Below are 15,780 nucleotides of genomic sequence, written 5' to 3'. Positions count from 1 at the left end.
AATAGAGTATATTTGTTGTTTTCACGGTTTCTATTTAACCCATAGTTGGGACCCTAACAGGTACTACCACTCTGGGTCAGAGTGGACCTGGGAGCAATGGTAATTAAAGGGTGGCTCCACACTCCCCAAAGCCCACAAGCTGGGGCCTTACCACTGGATATAGTTTAAGGTCATATCCAGGACCCCCATTGAGGGACTTTTACCCTCTGCAGGGGGGCAGTCGGCGTATTCTAATGCCCCACCGACAGGGCCGGAGATCAATATTAAGATATAACCCTAACCCTAACAGGTACTACCAATCCGGATCAGAGTGGACCTGGGAGCAATGGCAATAAAAGGGTGACTCCACACTCCCCAAAGCCCACAAGCTGGGGTCTTACCACTGGATATAGTTTAAGATCATATCCAGGACCCCCATTGAGGGAGTTTTACCCTCTGCAGGGGGGCAGTCGGCATATTCTAATGCCCCGCCGACAGGGCCGGCAGGGGGAGCAGGAGACGAAACAACAGTAGGTAGTTTGGATGAAGAGAGAAAAAAAAGTGGTAGTAGGCAGGCAGGCAGGCTCGAACCCGTAATGCAAGGGAGGGAAAAAAAAAATGTGATGTGTTTGCCAATGTCTCCATCGTCCGCTCGGAAGTTCAGAATGTTGAAATTAAGTGAAGTCAATCCAACCAATGTGATGACTTGCAGAAATGGTGATGCAAAAAAAAAAAAAAAGAAAAAAAAAAGCGACCCCTCCTTGTAGAAAACTGCCCAGTGAAGGGTAAAGGTATTAATGTTTTTGACTAATTTTTCGATATTTGTTATCCAGCGGGTGAAGCTTAAAAAGGATACTGATCTCATAAGGATTCGTTGCCGCTGTTAAAATTTTTTGAGAGACATACCAACATACACACATTTTGACCTTTATATTTATAGCTGTTTGAAAAGGTTCTTTGTCAAGGCTTCCAATAACGTAATGGTTTATATCTTACACACAATGTTTCAAGCAAACTATAAGACTTTCTTGACCATTTTTAAAATTTCAAAATCAATTTCTTTTTTGCAAAGGATTATAGACTTGTTATTATGAATTGTCATTGTTATGATTAATTTTAACCCCAAGCCACCATTAACAGGAGACTTGTCACAATTGATTATGAAAATGAACTCAATCCTAGAGCTCAATATCAGCTGTGTCAAATTCTATTTCAGCATTGCTATGTCACTTGCTGCCATCCCTCATCTGTGCACATTTGCAAGTGAAATAATTTGTTTCTTTTTGTTGATTTACAACGAAAGTTATTACGACAGGTTTACGTCTAAATAACATTCATAGGCAACATGAATTGGAACAAATACATTGAAGACATTGCCACGCTGCTGCAAAGAAAATCACGCACACCTGAGATTATCCTATATCTTTACACAGCCACCATTGCATGTAGGAGGATGTTGACCCCACCCCCCTTCAAGAACTGCAAAAACCTAACATCATCATCATCTAACCTGATGGGGATATACAAGTGAGTGGGTTTAAGTCACTCACACATGACCAAATGCAAATGACCAAGCCATGGGATGAGCATGTAACAGGAGGAGCAGATATATCCACAGCTTAAAATTTTGAATATGTTTGCTTTATAATATCATTGCCACCATTCACCCATGCATGAAGTATTGTTGCCACACCTGCACTGATGCATCTACGGCTAGTCTCGTGCTCTTAGACATGGTCCAAAAACTAGTCTCCAACCTAAGAAGTCCCGCACTATCAAGCAAACTCCAACCCCTATCCTATCGCCGAAATGTGTCTGTTTTACAAGTATATTAATGGAATGTGTTCTGACGAACTTGTAGTACTTGTGCCCCCTCAACTTATGAATACTCTCAACTAACATGACAAGCAGCAAAATCCCACCCCTACACTGTAGAGACCCCCCAGATGCCAGAAAACCTTCTACTCTAATACTATCTTCCCTCGAACTGCTAAGTTTGGAATTCCCTCTCAATCTCCTGCTCTCTGACTGTACCGACATGTAGAAGCTCAAGTATAATATGGACAGAGATCTCTCTGTTCAACTCCTATGTGCCTTGTAGATATGGTCCTAAATAGTAGCCCCTTAGATTCAATATGTCTTGTTTAGGTTGAACTAGCAGGGAGACCTGACGTTGCCCAGGATTGAATGAGGATCAACTGACGAAATATGGTCCCAAATAGTAGTCCCTTATGTCAAAGTGGCCCTGTGCATTGTTTGGGATGAATAATAAAAGAAAAAAAACAAAAAAATGATTATTGGTTTAAAAAAAGTGAAAAAGTACCGCCCCACCCCAAATTGCTAAATCTATGAAGATCTTCCTCTTTTGTTGGGTTCTCTTTCCAGAGATTTCAATTAGTTAAAGGTTTTTTTTTCCACTCGCAAGCCAAGTACAGCTAACCGTTCTGCTATAAGGTCTGATTGGAAAGATAATTTAATCTTTTGTTTCTGCTTCAGTTTCAGCGGAATAGTACTCACGAATATTTAAAACTAGCATTTCAGCCCAGCGTTGCCCAGATGTTTGGAGGTGTATGTTGAGAAAAAAAAAAAAAAAAGCAGACAAATTTTTTTCCTTTGACCCCTATTATGACCCCTTAACATTTATTGTTTGGGGCTTAAATCAAGTTATTAAGTTAGATCCATGTCCAAGGAATCTATATCTAAAATTTCAAGTGTTTAGACCCAAAATTGGCAGAGGAGTTTGATAGAGTTCTCAAAGGTCAAATCGTCTAAATTTGACCCCTTAACAGCCAAATTTCTGTCCGAAAACGGATTACAAAGATTTTCCCAAATCTCAGTACCCCGTATATCAAATTTCGAGTCTGTAGACTTAAAATTGACAAAGTTATTATGTAGGGAAATGTACACAGACACACAGAGAGAAACGTTCACTTTTATAGATATATAGATTTGCATTCTGCGTTCAAAAATATTGTTTCCTTTGGGAGTTTTTAACCTCTTCTAAAAGTCTAGCAGTTTGAGGGAAGAAACTATTAGAATAGAAGGCGCTCCAGAATCTAGGGGGAGTTTAACAGTGTAGGAGTGGGATTTTCCCCAGGGATATATATATAGACAAATATTGATCACTTTCTTTGTTTTCAGGGATCATCACTATCATCATATTCAACTGAACATATGTTTTACATGCAGGCATGTGTTGGACGGCTTTAAGAAATTAACTTCCAAATTAGCCAGCTTTTATTTACTTTCCTCTTCGTAAAGTTCGGCATAAAGTCGGTTTTTAAGGAAAAAAATGCATCTATCTCCTCAAAAAAAAAAAGGCACTCTGGGTTGAAACAAAAATTAAGATTTCATTTGTTTTACATGCAGACATGTGTTGGACGGCTTTCAGAAATCGACTTCCAAACTAACCTATCTCTGGCCAGGTCTTTATTTATCCCTCTTCATCTCAAATCCATCTTATCACTTTTTTTCATGCTTTATATGGTGGCCTTGCAGGTCGGTAATAATCAAGACAAACACAGTGGTCTATTTAACCAAAAGTAAATTGACAAAAATATGTTATAGAAGTATACGTCATGGTTCTGGAGCAATAACTGCCACAAATTGCTGCCAATGATGTTTAGATGTAACTATATTTATTGTCTCTGGTTATTACAGTTTATCTTCAATAGCCTTATAGAAGTCTGTGACATATTTCCATTGTATGGATGCCCGGCGTGAACAGAAACCCCACGATATCATTATACCGTCTTTAGACAGAATAGATACTACCCTCGGATCCTAGCATGAAGACCAAAAAGATATATTTTAGTTTCACGTACGGCCCAAAAGCGACATCTTTTTTTTTTTTTAATTTTTCTTTTACATTGCTTAACATGTTTTTTTTTTTTAATTTTTCTTTTACATTGCTTAACATGTTTTTTTTTTTTTAATTTTTCTTTTACATTGCTTAACATGTTTTTTTTTTTTAATTTTTCTTTTACATTGCTTAACATGTTTTTTTTTTTTAATTTTTCTTTTACATTGCTTAACATGTTTTTTTTTTTAATTTTTCTTTTACATTGCTTAACATGTTTTTTTTTTTTAATTTTTCTTTTACATTGCTTAACATGTTTTTTTTTTTTAATTTTTCTTTTACATTGCTTAACATGTTTTTTTTTTTAAATTTTTCTTTTACATTGCTTAACATGTTTTTTTTTTTAAATTTTTCTTTTACATTGCTTAACATGTTTTTTTTTTTTTAATTTTTCTTTTACATTGCTTAACATGTTTTTTTTTTTTAATTTTTCTTTTACATTGCTTAACATGTTTTTTTTTTTTAATTTTTCTTTTACATTGCTTAACATGTTTTTTTTTTTTAATTTTTCTTTTACATTGCTTAACATGTTTTTTTTTTTTAATTTTTCTTTTACATTGCTTAACATGTTTTTTTTTTAATTTTTCTTTTACATTGCTTAACATGTTTGTTTTTTTTAATTTTTCTTTTACATTGCTTAACATGTTTTTTTTTTTTAATTTTTCTTTTACATTGCTTAACATGTTTTTTTTTTTTAATTTTTCTTTTACATTGCTTAACATGTTCTTTTTTTAAAATTTTTCTTTTACATTGCTTAACATGTTTTTTTTTTTTAATTTTTCTTTTACATTGCTTAACATGTTTTTTTTTTTTAATTTTTCTTTTACATTGCTTAACATGTTTTTTTTTTTTAATTTTTCTTTTACATTGCTTAACATGTTTTTTTTTTTTAATTTTTCTTTTACATTGCTTAACATGTTTTTTTTTTTTAATTTTTCTTTTACATTGCTTAACATGTTTTTTTTTTTTAATTTTTCTTTTACATTGCTTAACATGTTTTTTTTTTAATTTTTCTTTTACATTGCTTAACATGTTTTTTTTTTTTAATTTTTCTTTTACATTGCTTAACATGTTTTTTTTTTTTAATTTTTCTTTTACATTGCTTAACATGTTTTTTTTTTTTAATTTTTCTTTTACATTGCTTAACATGTTTTTTTTTTTTAATTTTTCTTTTACATTGCTTAACATGTTTTTTTTTTTTAATTTTTCTTTTACATTGCTTAACATGTTTTTTTTTTTTAATTTTTCTTTTACATTGCTTAACATGTTTTTTTTTTTAAATTTTTCTTTTACATTGCTTAACATGTTTTTTTTTTTTAATTTTTCTTTTACATTGCTTAACATGTTTTTTTTTTTTTAATTTTTCTTTTACATTGCTTAACATGTTTTTTTTTTTTAATTTTTCTTTTACATTGCTTAACATGTTTTTTTTTTTTAATTTTTCTTTTACATTGCTTAACATGTTTTTTTTTTTTAATTTTTCTTTTACATTGCTTAACATGTTTTTTTTTTTTAATTTTTCTTTTACATTGCTTAACATGTTTTTTTTTTAATTTTTCTTTTACATTGCTTAACATGTTTGTTTTTTTTAATTTTTCTTTTACATTGCTTAACATGTTTTTTTTTTTTAATTTTTCTTTTACATTGCTTAACATGTTTTTTTTTTTTAATTTTTCTTTTACATTGCTTAACATGTTCTTTTTTTAAAATTTTTCTTTTACATTGCTTAACATGTTTTTTTTTTTTAATTTTTCTTTTACATTGCTTAACATGTTTTTTTTTTTTAATTTTTCTTTTACATTGCTTAACATGTTTTTTTTTTTTAATTTTTCTTTTACATTGCTTAACATGTTTTTTTTTTTTAATTTTTCTTTTACATTGCTTAACATGTTTTTTTTTTTTAATTTTTCTTTTACATTGCTTAACATGTTTTTTTTTTTTAATTTTTCTTTTACATTGCTTAACATGTTTTTTTTTTTTAATTTTTCTTTTACATTGCTTAACATGTTTTTTTTTTTTAATTTTTCTTTTACATTGCTTAACATGTTTTTTTTTTTTAATTTTTCTTTTACATTGCTTAACATGTTTTTTTTTTTTAATTTTTCTTTTACATTGCTTAACATGTTTTTTTTTTTTAATTTTTCTTTTACATTGCTTAACATGTTTTTTTTTTTTAATTTTTCTTTTACATTGCTTAACATGTTTTACGTGCAGGCATGTGTTAGACGGCTTTAAGAAATTAACTTCCAAATTAGCCAGCTTTATTTACTTTCCTCCATGTAAAGTTTTGTTATTTTTACATGTAGATCACCACTTATCAAGGCCCGGAGGCCACTCAGGGATAAGGGTTATTGCGTGTACAGTAATCAATGAGATAGTATTGTAGTAATCATTAGTATTGGAGATTTGATAGAGTGTCTTACTTAAGAGGGCGGTTTGTCAGGAATTTGTTTATGTTGGACTTGAAGACATCCAAGTTGTAGTCAGGTGGGAAACAGGCAAACGGAAGAGATTTCCACAGTCGTGCACTTCTGAGAAAGAAGCTTTGCTCAGGGAATCTACGTTTTGATTTAGGCACAGATAAAGAGTGGGGAAAATTATTGACAGTAGTTTCAGCCAGACGGGTGTTTCTCGTGAAAGACTGGCGAGGGGGGACGAGAGATCGGAGCTGAGATGAGCACTTGCCATGGAAATAACGATAAAACAAAGACAGGCTTGCAATGTCTCTTCTGTGGGAGAGAGGCTGCAGGGAAGAGAAAAGCTACGAAGTCTATTTTGTACTTTGTTAAGGCAGGATAGGCTGTTTGTTCGACATAAAGTCTGTTTTTAAGGGGGTAAAATGCATCTCCTCAAAAAAGGGCATTCTGGGTTGAAACAAAAATTAAAATTTTATTTGTTTGACATGCAGACATGTGTTGGACGGCTTTGAGAAATTGACTTCTAAACTAACCTATCTCTGACCAGGTCTTTATTTATCCCTCTTTCTCTTTGGTCAGATTTTGATTCTTTCTAATTCCTTTCAAGTCCATCCTTATCACTTTCTCCCATGTTTTTTCTTATTCTTTCCCTTCTAACTGACCCTGATAACTCAAATGCTCTACATTTAATAATCGAATCATTTTCATCGATTCTTTCATCATCTTTTACATTCATTTTATTTGATACTTCCCAATACTGATCTCATCTTGAGTGTTATTTTAACGTTTCGGTCAATATAACCTCTGCCCTTCTTCAGGTGTATCTTGTCAAAATCGGAAATGTTCCTGTCAAACTCGGGAATCTGCACAGAATTTCGAACAGAAGCCTTTATTTAGTTCATGGGAGTAGCATGCTTTTGTTTCATCAGCCATGATTGGACAGAGGTCCTAAGTAATTAATAATTGTATTTTTCAGTCGCCCCCACTCAGGATTGAACCTTCAACTTTCAGGAGAACATCAATCCAAAACAAAACCAATAATTTTCTTCTACAAAACAATCAAACCAAACACTAGGAATAAATATTTTAAGATACAAAGAACCTTCAGCATAGAATCTTTTTCCTAAAATTATTGGATTCAACATTAAATAATCCAAAGGGGGTTTATGTGTCGTAAAACAAACCAACCGATATACGGCTCTCTCTCCCTTTCATTTTCCCACTTCCAAAATTATTGGACTTGGAATTAAATAACCCAAAAAAGGATTGATATGCCGTAAAACAAAACAAGCAAACCATTTGTATCCATATAAGTGTATTTATGCTGACACTAACAATCAAGCACATAAAAATAGTTTGGGATTATTTGCACTGACCAGCAAGGGGCACTCAATGTTGTCCAGTTATAAAATATGCTTACCGTATATATTAGAGTATAAGTCGATCTAATGTATAAGTTGATGTGCATTTTAAGACCAAAAATTATGTCATTTTAGGTATTACCTATGTATTACTGTATCGACTGTAGATTCCAGACAAATTAAATGGTCCGTCTCATGGATCTTTCTTTCACAGATGTGTTTTTGTTTTTGTAAGACATATTATATATTGTTTCTTAGCATCTGCGAGTGATAATACATGCATTTATGCAAGTGTAGTCTATTCGATTTTCATATGTAGAATTAACCTACTGCACACTTACATGCAACGGATGCAAACGTTGCTAATCAGACATTCTGATCAATGACATGTTGTACATTCCAAGCAAAATTACCGTTTTTAAACATAATTTATGTCACGTACCATAATAATGTAGATCCATAGATTGCACAAGCCGTAATATACCGTTATAATGTGAATGCATGTATTAAGTGCCATTAAATTATAATGTGAATGCATGTATTAAGTGCCATTAAATTATAATGTGAATGCATGTATTAAGTGCCATTAAATTATAATGTGAATGCATGTATTGCCATTAAATGGTTTCATTAAATTGTTAAAACTTGTTGAACTTAGGGGAGAACGACAAATCGAAAACACTACATTTCCTAACCTACTAAAAAAAACTGTCATATCATCAAAAAATACATCATATCGAATTTAGGCCTATAGCCACATCTAGAGAGTGAACATTGCAAGAGCTATTCCAATTATTATTAAGCCTTCCACTGAAAAACCGTGCATGTGCTCACATGCTGGCAAACACACTGCAGTGGGTTTCAGTCATGGAGGAGATGCAGTTTGAAAATAGTGGAGACAGACATAGTGAGTTTTATAAATGAGATTTAACGATCACGTTCAACAACTGAAAAATAGATAAATTGTAATTATAGAGATACACAATCTTGAACGAGTTTGTTATTCGATTGATATTGCCATCTGCTCGGACGGAATTGGTCATTTGTGTGGACACAGTTTTGAAAACAGCTCATCCATGTAATATTCTCCCTATTCCTCAGGCATCGTATTAAAATCATAAACACAAATTTTCTCAGACTTCGTATTATTTAGATTAATCAGACTACTGTTCATATCTTGAGTGTTATTTTCACAGTTAGGTTCATGTAACCTCAGTAGTAGTAGTAGTTAAACATTTTTACAACTAAAAACATTGCTGGAAAAAAACAAAACAAAAAAAAACTTACCTTTCAGAATATTTAGGCGATGTAAAAAAACAATGAAAATTCCATTCACATACCTGGAATAAAAATAAAAATCTTAAAATAAAACATGTGCAAAATACGTTTATAAGCCAAATTACAACACAATATTATGAAAATATAGACAGACATGACAGAGAAGAATAGACACCCAAAGAAGTAGTTTATTTCAATAAACATAATCTATATAAATAAAATGAACTCATTTTTTCCCGTCTGATTTTGACATTAATAGGATTAAAAACCAAGATATTTCATGCAAATATAATCTGCACAAACGGCAGAACAATATCTGAGGTGTGTTATAGTCTTATTATTTCTCAAATTCCTTGATAATCTTAGATTTCTATACTTTTTCTGGTGAGAAGTCACGGCCAAAATCGGTTAAGATCGATGGAAGTGGTAGAATATTTTCTCTCTAATAAATTCCTCCTCCCCCTGCCACCACTTAACACCGTTTGGGGATCGTTCACAAGGAACAGTTGAGAAGAGAACACCGGTTTGGGTTCGTAGTTCTTTCATGTGAAGTTATTTAAAATCACTAAACTAAGCTGTAGTGCTCTGTGGCGTAGTGGTTAGCGTGCTGGACAATTCACATTATATTTTCACGTTCGCGCCGACCTACCGTAGTCGTTTTTTTTTTGTTTTTTTTTTCCCCTAAACAACTGGAATGGACTTTTCTTGGTGGCCGAACTGTTAACGTTGCAGATATTTTTTTTTTTTTTTGTTTTTTTTTCACACTTTATTTTCCTACTTTTACTCATGACTCCGGGTTTGATCCTTCCTACTTACCTACCATAACATTTTTTAAAACTCCCCCCCCCCCGTCCCGGAAACAAACACTCGGGCAACGCCGGGTACCCCCGCTAGTTTATAGAATAAAATCAAAAATAAATGGTCACAAATTGAATAACTAATACTTGGTTGACATTTCTGTTGCTGTTTTAAATGCTATGACCCTTCCATGCATGGTATTGATCAGTTGATGAATATCACCTTAAGGAATTTCTTGCTATGTCTGATGCGAAAATGCTTTCAGGCTTACAAGATGACTTCCTTTTCTTCTTGCGAAAGTTCTGGTTTTCATTTGGGTTAATATCCTGGAACCGACTTAGCCATGGAAGTTCATGAATTCCATTTTGGCTCAACCAATGTTGTGTCGCCCGAGCAGAGTGACAAGAAGCTCCGTCTTCCATAAATAGGGAGTTAACTTAGTTTATTTTACCACCTGAGAATATTGATAGCAGTCCTTTGTGTAATATTGATTGGTTGGTTGTTTTTGTTTTATGGCATATCAACCCTTTTCAGGTTATTAAATGCCTAATCCAGTGATTTTGAAGAACAATTTTTTAATAAAATATTTTTTTTTTTTTCAAGTCGGTTTCTATTTAACCCATAGTTGGGACCCTAACATGTACTACCACTCCGGGTTAGAGTGGACCTGAGAGCAATGGCAATTAAAGGGTGTTTTCACACTCTCCAAAGCCCACAAGCTGGGGCCTCACCATTGGATATAGTTTAAGATCATCCAGGATTCATGTAATATTGAAACATATTTAGCAGAATTGATGTTTCCTTCACACTCCACCTGGTCTGAGCGACCATCACTCCAAATTGCACCCCAATACAATAACAAAGAAACCCCCATGTTTCAGCATTGGCTAGTCTTTTTAAGTTAAACTCTTGCTAAGCAAGCCTCCATATGCATACCCTTCCACTGTCGGGAAATAATGCAAATCGTGACTCATCAGAGAAAATGACATTCATCTAAAAACTGGTATGTCTCTTCACCATCTTACGAGACCAATCTTTTCTGTGCTTGATATTGGCAGATCGAAGAAGACGCTTCCTTCTTGCACCTCTACCATAGTAGCTCAGATTGTGAGGATATCTGACAACTGTTCTGGGACTGACACAAGCTTGTATTGCAATGTCAAAAGCTTTGCACCAAAAATCCTCTTCAACATTGCTTTTCACAAGACAAAATGAGCTTTCAGAGTGCCCGGGGCGACTTGGATGACATTTTGTGCACTCTTTGTCCTCTCTTGTGAATTGTACACTCACCATATTAACAGTAAAAAAGGGTATTGAAAGAGTTCCTTTTTTTTGTGCATGTGTTGACTAAGACCACCTACATGTTGATCCATGATTCATCCTTGCAAAAATTCTGATAGGTCTGATGCTCCTTTGGTTCATTACATGTTTCAATGTTGTTAGATGCAATTTTAATGAGATACTTAATGAGTTATTTCAGCACTATTCTCATCTGTAAATATAAATAAGCATATATTAATCTTAGGAAAAATATTTTAGTGTCTATTCTTTTCTGTCATGTCTATGCACAAATATTTGTTTTAAAATCAATATTTCGGTGACAGATGCCATCTTCAGAATTTTATACATTTTTTTTTTCTTCGACATGATAAAATTGAAAAAAGTTAGTTTGTCTTCGGTGTTATTTTACAAATGCCAGAAGAATGCATTTGGCACACATGATATGAAAGTCAGAGTTGTGTTTTCCATAATCTATAATAATCCTTTGTAATATTCCGTTTAAATCTGCCTTAAAAATATGACCGCAAATTCACATAGGTTTGGTTTTAGTTCATGGCATATCAACCATCTATGGTTATTTGTTATTAAATAGAATTCTCTACATAGGATAATTAACATGACCTGTGGAAATTCCATAGTGACATCTTTTTTCTTACGAGTCACAACTTATCAAGGCTCGAAGACCACTCGAGGATAAGAGTTAATGAATCTAAGTTGGCAGTGTAGTAATCGCTAATGGTGTAATTTGTGTAGAATTTGATTATTTATGGGGACTGCTCAACCAGAACTTATTTACAATGGATTTGAAGGTCACCATGTTTTATTCAACTGGGAAGTAGGCCAATAGAACAGTGTTCCACAAGCCGGAAGCAGGACATATGTAATATATTTCTGCTGGGCCCTCTGTGGACGTTTAATATGAATACAAACTCTGCGATATTATTGTAGACCTTTTGTTAAAACTGTAAAATTATTTATCTAATCTGGTTAATATAATGTCAGAATATATCTTATTATGGGTTATCTCCAATATCCTTATATGAGTCTGTGACATATTTCCATTGTATGGACGCCCGGCATAAACGGAAGCCCATAATATTATCATAACGTCTTTAGACAGAATAGATACTACCCTCGGATCCTAGCCAGAAGATCAAAAAGGTATATAAAAGGTATATTTTAGTTTCACGTATGGTCCAAAAACGACATCATTTTTTTCTTTTTACATTGTATCTCCAGTGATTAGGAGCATAGATACATTAAAGGTACCACAATATTAGTATATTTTAACTTTTTTTTTTTACATTGCGTCTCCGGTGATCAGGAGATCCTATTTATTAAAAAGAAAGAAGATAACATATGATAAACATTAAATTAGCGTATCTATATACTATTATTCGTAGTATGTTACCACCTTCTATCCCCACCCCCCGAAGGTACATACAGTGCCTAGCCTCAACGTTGCTTAACTTCAGTGATCTCGCAAGAACCGGTGTGTAAAGTGATTGTGCCATACTACCACCTTCTATGCTTCTTTTCAATAAATAGGATCTTCTGATCGAATAATTTATAATCTGGAAACCGTGACGTACGTACGTCACGGTTTCCAGATTATAAATATGTACGTTAAAGGTACTACAATAGTAATGTATAGATTACTAGAATATATCAAAATCTGATTAAATATAAACATGCTATAAGATAGATTGTTTCAATCAGACTAAGTTTTTTGTTTAAATAAACTGTAGCGAAGTATGTAATTATATTTCCAGTAACATGGTACAACAATAACAAGTGAAAATTTGCTAATTTGAAACAAAGTTTGAGTCGTCAGCTTAAAAGCTATTTTAAGTCCCACTCTTAAAATCCGGTCAATATAATTTTGTCAATATAAGATACACTATATATATGTACATTATTCAAGGAGCCTTCAATAAGTTTCTACACTTTTTTTTTTTGTATGAGCACTTTGTGATAGTACACGCATAAAACTCTAGTCTCCTTCAGAGTAACCTCCTCCGGCTGCAATGCACTTGTTGTACTGGTCCAACAACTCCTGGAAGGCCCCATGGAATCCTCTTGTGGGAGTGTCTCATCACAGCCTCTTTCATCTTCTCAATTGTCTCATTACGAGAGCCTTTAAGGTTTTCCTTGAGCTTATGCAATAACCAAAAGTCACAGGGAGCAAGGTCTGGACTCTAGGGAGGGCGAGGAACTGTCTTAATGCTCATCTTGGTCAAATAGTCTGTGACAAGGATGGAGTTGTGAATTACACCCTTGAGACAATCTTCCACATCTTCAGTTCCTCGTGAATAATTGTGTGTACAGTTCCCACACTGACATCAAACTGTGCACTTATTGTCTCTATACACATATGACTGTCTTTATCCATGAAATTCTTTATTTGGCCAATGAACCCTGATGTTCTCATTTCTTTACTCCTCCCACACCTTCCTTGAATCTGTTATGCCACTCAAAAACTGATGCTAGGTTCATGCAAGATGGTCCAAATACAGTCTGAAGCATTCCGCACGTTTCTCTGGCTATTTTTCCGAGTTTGAAACAGAATTTTATTGCACATTGTTCTTCTAAAGTGTCCTCATGACCAAATTTCATTTTTGAAATTCAACAGCTGTGACAATCAGGCTTTAGTAGGGTGTATTCCAATTCCTGCTGTAGCTGTTCACTTGAACCTGAAATCATGAAAATTAGTCCGTCAGCTCATAACATGTATAGCAATAACATACTGAATTTTCAAGAGTCTACAACAATTTTTAATGCCTGTGCAATAGGTCTGGAAACTTATTGAAGGCACCTCCTATATATATGTGTGTGTGCATACTCACATAAAGTTGTAATACGGACGCCACTAAATAAAAGAGCCAAATTATGCGTGTAAAAACGTATTTCAAATAAACGCTGTTGACATCTCAATTTAAAAAAATGGCAGAATTATTTATAACCAAAATAGGGATATTTTTCAGCATCTTCAATGTTTCATTAGGAAATACAGAAAAACTCGTGTGTGTATATATATATATATATATATATATATATATATATATATATACACACACATACACGGATTGTTTTCGTGTGCGTCAAATGTTTTTTTTTCTTTACTTTCTATTAATGTTCTAGCTTTTATGATATAAAAAAAGAAAGAAAAACATTGAAAATGAGGAATAAATTACGCAATAGCATTCATGGTTCGTTAGCGTTCTCTACGTACGATTTTATGACGAAGTACTTGTCTTTTTTAGAGATGAGGAGAGAGAGAGAGAGAGAGAGAGAGAGAGAGAGAGAGAGAAAGTGAAAGTGCGGGAAGGGAAGAGAAAATGAGAGAGAAAGGGTATAGAAAGATTTAGTAGGTTTGTTTTACGGCACATCAACCCTCTTTGGGTTATTTAATGTTGAATGCGGTAATTTCAGAAAAAGTTTTTATGCTTACAGTTCTTTGACGCTTCAAATATTTATTCGTAGTGTTTGGTCTGATTGTTTTGTAGAAGAAAATTATTGTTTTTGTTTTTTTACTGCAGAAGACAACTGAATTTTGCAAAGGGAAAGATTAAAAAAACAAACAATGACATCAATTTTTCGTGCATTTTAGGTCAGGAAATTGGTATCTTCAGACAGCCTGATCAATCATCCATCCATAGCCCTTGAGCCCCTGGAGGGGCATGGGCCATCTACAACTTTTGTAGATGTTTTTGTAGCGAGGAGTTTTTTTTTTCCTTTTTTTTACAGGGTGAGGGTGCTGGCCCCACGTCCAACCTTCCCAGAATATACATACAGCGCCTAGCCTTCCCAAATGGTCACCCATCTGGTACTGGCCAGGCTCAACATTGCTTAACTTCGGTGATCTGGCGAGAACCGGTGTGTCAACGTGATTGTGCCGTACATGCATCAATCATATAGAAAGAAAAAGAAAACGGGGAAAAGGTACAGGAGGATTATAGAGAGTAGGAGGAGGCTGAAAATATTGTAGTTGCAAGATCACAAACAAAAATTAAAACCAAAGTAAAAAAAAAAAAAAAAAAAAAAAACGGATATCAATGGTAGGTTCGTTTGTAGATTTATCTTTGCTAACCATCCATTAAGAAAAAATTCTGTTAATCAAATTAGTTTTACTCCAAAAAAAATTTCGATCGAGTCATTTAGTGCTGAATCAAGTAAAAATCTTTACGCTTCAAGTTCTCAATATCTTCCAATTGTGAGCTAAAAAGCAAATGGCTTGCATAGCTTACCCTCGTTCTTTCTACTCCTTATTTGCAAAAGCAAGAAAGTTTTCACAGGAAGGTGTTAACTTTTAGCATTTTCAATCAATGAAAATCGTTCCAAAATCCCAAACAAAAACACCAATTATTGACAAAGATTCAACGTGGAGGGTCAGACAACTAAAGGAGGAAGCACATATATTAAAAACAACCAAAATATTGCAAAAATCACACTCTAGATGAGAACAATAGGTCCGATCAATACAATATAAAAAATCAGTTTTGTTTTTTTTCAGAATTCACAGAAGCCAGCATATATGTAACGTGCGTTACTCCCAGGGTGGAGAGACTCTTGTAGTCGCAAATGACTGGAATAGCAACTATCTTTCTTCTTCTGCTTCACTGGTATTCGCTTTTTTAGTCACTTAAAAGTTAAGTTTTCACAGGAATGTGTTATCTCCAATTTTTTTCAACCAATAAAAATCTATTTGTTGCTTGCACTCGTTTTCAGTGGCATCAGATGTCAATTGGAATGTTTAATGGCATCAGACGTCAATTCGAATGTTTGATGGCATCAGACGTCAATTCGA

The 15,780-nt window shown here is 33.6% G+C and overlaps 1 protein-coding gene and 1 pseudogene across 1 annotated transcript in view; both read right to left on the bottom strand.

Annotated features, from left to right (window-relative positions):
• LOC145256176 (protein MON2 homolog) overlaps positions 1-15,780 on the bottom strand; it is a 1,437,553-nt gene that overhangs the window by 190,352 nt on the left and 1,231,421 nt on the right. The gene's annotated exons all lie outside the window — the stretch shown is intronic.
• Positions 14,760-14,876, bottom strand: LOC145256727 (5S ribosomal RNA; annotated as a pseudogene).

The sequence above is a fragment of the Euprymna scolopes genome, chromosome 32 (assembly GCF_053919585.1).
Source record: "Euprymna scolopes isolate OS-2025 chromosome 32, ASM5391958v1, whole genome shotgun sequence".
Lineage (NCBI taxonomy): Eukaryota > Metazoa > Mollusca > Cephalopoda > Sepiida > Sepiolidae > Euprymna > Euprymna scolopes.
Note: the sequence above shows the minus strand (reverse complement) of the source record. Positions and strands in the feature narration are given on the sequence as shown.